Here is a 3,914-nt window from a genome sequence, read left to right as displayed (position 1 = left end):
GCAAAGTAAAAATAAAACTGATCATTTTAACAATTCCATGTGTACATTTTGATGCTATGAAGGACGTTCTTATTAAGGCAATGGTGTACAGACAGTATTGCACTAACGGAGGGCCAGGAGCAATCAGTGCTTTTCCCTATGGAATGTCATCTGGATCAGAAATCTTCCTCTGGAGACCTTGTTATTGAGCTCCTGACTTCCTTTATTCCTTACCTGGGGAAAAATGTATCTTTGAACAATGAAATAGCAACGAAGAGACTAGACCTTGTGACTGTTCTCTGATGCCTAGTAGGACCACTGGAGGGGGGAAAAAAAAAAGACATTTTAATGAGATGGTTGCTAGGAGACGGGAGAGCCAAAAGCCCATGGTCTTGTAGGGGTTCCACTGGAAATCAATGCAATTAAAATATATTTTGAATCAAAGGTTTATCTAGTAAAAATCTGTCCTTTGATGAGCATGCACATTTTAGTATATGATGTGTAGTGTTTTTTAAGCATCGTGGAGGATAATCTCCAGGCATGTCATTTCTTTCCATAGGGCTAATCCCTTCTCCAGAGCCCAGCTCATTTTCAAGTGGCTGTTGCTCTGCTGCTCTCCCCCCACCCCTTCAGTGCAACAGACTCAGAGCTGGTGGAGAGACAGAGCTTGCAACTGGTAAGTAGCTGCGAAATCTTTTGTAAAATATAAATTCAGGCTATGCTTGCTTTTTAAAGCAAGCGACATGTTTTGATGGAACAGAATAATACAGAACTGTGTAGGAATTTCTGATTCAGACAGGGGCATTGAGAAAATGAATTAACTGCATTCTAAACACTCCGTCGTCACTTTTTTTAGTTTAAAGCATGCTTCTTAAATGGTGACTAAGTTGCTAGAAGGACACATAAAAACTCCCCCCTGACATTCTGGTAAATTAGTTCCCCAAATAAGATTTAATGAAGATGTTATTAAAATGGGAACTTGCCATCAGTATGGTATCTCAGCTTTATGATGTTTGGATTAGACTTGATGAAATAGATCATATTTCAGGATGCCTCTCAGGTGTGGTTTCTTTTCTTAGTGTGGGGAGAGCATGAGAAAAATATGATTTTGCCATGGAGAAAAGGCTACGTATGCTACTCTTTTTTTTTTCTTATGAAGAACATCGTATGACTGGCCGTCTGTACTGGAGAAAATAAGGCGAAAGACAGCCTGTAATAATATTCAGATGGATTACTTCATGTGAGAGATGAGTGTGTGTTGAATGGAAAAGATTCGAAATTAGCTTTAAGATGAAAAATCATAAAATAGAAGTATTGAATAATGTTGCCATATCTTCATTTAAAAAATTAATTTGTATTTTGGACACTTTATATAGAAGAGAGAATGTTCTCGGCACTGGACAACAATTTATATAGAAGAGAGAACGTTCTCGGCACTTCTTATTTTAAAAAGGGGAGGGGAGCATGAGAAAGATAGCAAGGATTCCTGTCAACACCACTCTTGCATTTTTTCTGCAATGTGCCTGTAAATGCATGTGCTTCTGCGGATCCATTTCTGCAGGACAAAAATGGTGAAGTGGCGCTTTTAAAATTTTTCTTTGAAATTCAGATTGTTTTGACACTTGAACTGGAAGAAAGGAGACAAAAGCTAAATAGACTGATTTTTGAGTTAGATGACAAAGTAGCAATAAGAGGGAAAAAATAAGAATGAAAAGGCTTGAAAAAAAAAAGTCTGCAGATGGGTCATTTCCCTAAGTTGAACATGTCTGCTGGCAGCATGTTTGCTGGAGGAAAGGGAGAGAGCATGTCGAAGGCAAAGGGAGGGGGCGTTGAGCAGAGCACTGCGGCAAAGAGAGTGACTGACGCATCCAGGGACATGTGACTGCTCTCTGGTGTAGTGAAGAAAATTTTCCAGGACTCCATCTTGTAGAAGAAATTCTATACATACTACCATAGAAATACCGCTGTCAGCTTTATGTGCTACGCGAAGAGTGTGATTTGTGAGATCCTCCATCCGTCTTCAGTGGTCTTTCGTCTTTGTTTTTATTGTCTTTGTTCCTAGACTTTCGTCTCTGTGCTTCCAGTGCTTTTATATGTTTAGTAAACTATCTTTTTAAAAATGCTGTTTTCCCTTTTATCACAACAATATCTTATTCATTGTAGAAAATTTGGAGAAATCCGAAGATGACCATAAAAATTACCCACAATCCTATAACCCAGAGAAAATTACTGCTGACATACTGTCAGCCTCTTCTCTCTGAATTTTATAGAAATAAATGCATATAAATATACATGTTTGTACAAAATTATGATCATATGTACATACACTTTTTCACCTGTTATATTCATCAAATATATATCGGGAGCGATTCCCTATATTTTCAAATAGTCCACAAGAATGTGATGTTTTGTGGATGCATAATTTTCAATCATAGAAGTGTCCCACTAAATGTCCAAAGTATCGAATGTTTAAATGTGCATTTTTGCTGTCGTAAATAATTTAAAGAGTATCTTTCCATATAAATCTATGTATGCTTTTCTGGTTTTTTCCTCCTAGGATAAATTCGTAGATGTGGAATTCCTGGATCAAATGGTATGAACCAGTTTAAGGTTCCCCTGCCCAATACATATCGCCTAATTTATCTATCATATGTGGTAAAAACATTATTTTCCAGTTGTCTTTTGCCTGTTGATTTTTTACCATTTATGGTATAATAGTTATTTTGTTGTTTTTTACATTTTGCAGCTTTACACTTTCACATTGACAATTACATCTGTCAATTTTAATTTTGTGATTTGTTTCTTTCTTTTGGCAAGCATACGCACCTATATATTTTCTCTTAGTCATTTAATTGCTTCACTTTTTACAATGAACTCTCCAATCCTTCTAGATTTCATTTTGGAATATGGCATAAAGTGGAATCTAATTTTGTGTTTTTTCCAAATAGGTCACCAATTGTTTCAGCATCATTTATTGAATAATCCAACCTTCTTCCACTGATATGAAATGACAACAACTGTTCTCCCATTAGGGTGTTGTTCTCCACAGGTCTGCCATTTTCTCCCTACCCAAGATGGTTGCATTCCGCAATAGTACTCCTATCTCCTTGCAGCTTCTGGCAGCATACTAAAGTGTCGTGTTCCTGCTTATGCCTTTCAAGAATGCTAGGCACATACAGTCCAGGATAGTAGATTTCAAACAAGATTTTGAAAACTTTAAATATTTAAAGGTTTTATTTTTGTTATGTGCATTTTGTAAAATTAACATTGAGGAATCCAAGTACATAAACCACTGTCCCAGATGTGTTCTTCCTCTTGGACACACCAGACCTCTCAATCATGTATTTTAAAAAATACCCCCCAGGTTAGTGCTAGTCTTAAGGTTCCTCCTTCAATCTCTTTTTCTACTCCTCAGATACTCAGAGAGTTAAAGCTGTGTGGACTCAGTTCCTAGAATGTTCTAAAGTGATATAAGAGAGAAATGTAAGAAATGCATATGGTACAGAAATAATGTTGGCCAGCCTGTTGCTGGCAGTCTATCGTAGGGGTTTGATGAAGCTAGGGTGAGCCTACTCCACACTCCCTTCTAGATGGGGACAGACCCCAGTGGTCTCTTTTCACAGCAGGTAGAAGGCTCAAGACATAAAGCCCGGAGTCTTTTAGTAGATGGGTTAAATATCGCTCAGGGAAAGATCTGAAAATGAAAATTACCTGTTACCCACTGCCGACCACCGCTGACCCCCAACACAGCCTTCTTTCTCAATCAACCTCTGACCCTGGCCTGTGACCTTTCCTGATTCAAGAAGAAAGAAAAAAATGAGGGACAGAGTGGAAGGTTATCTTGCTTGCAGTTATTGCAAAGGGCTCCTTTGGCTCACAGCCACAGCCCAAGTCATTTCCCGACTTGACTCATTAGGCTGTGATTTGTTTATGGC

General features: G+C 38.0%; 1 long non-coding RNA gene across 1 annotated transcript in view; it reads left to right on the top strand.

The window, feature by feature from the left end:
* The first annotated feature begins 606 nt into the window (after window positions 1–606).
* Window positions 607–3,914, top strand: part of LOC102482903 (uncharacterized) — a 58,166-nt gene continuing 54,858 nt past the window's right edge. The window contains exon 1 of the long non-coding RNA XR_336314.1: window positions 607–655. This is a non-coding gene — a long non-coding RNA (uncharacterized LOC102482903). The remainder of the gene's footprint in view (window positions 656–3,914) is intronic.

Source organism: Tupaia chinensis, unplaced genomic scaffold, assembly GCF_000334495.1.
Source record: "Tupaia chinensis unplaced genomic scaffold, TupChi_1.0 Scaffold000706_1, whole genome shotgun sequence".
NCBI lineage: Eukaryota > Metazoa > Chordata > Mammalia > Scandentia > Tupaiidae > Tupaia > Tupaia belangeri.
Note: the sequence above shows the minus strand (reverse complement) of the source record. Positions and strands in the feature narration are given on the sequence as shown.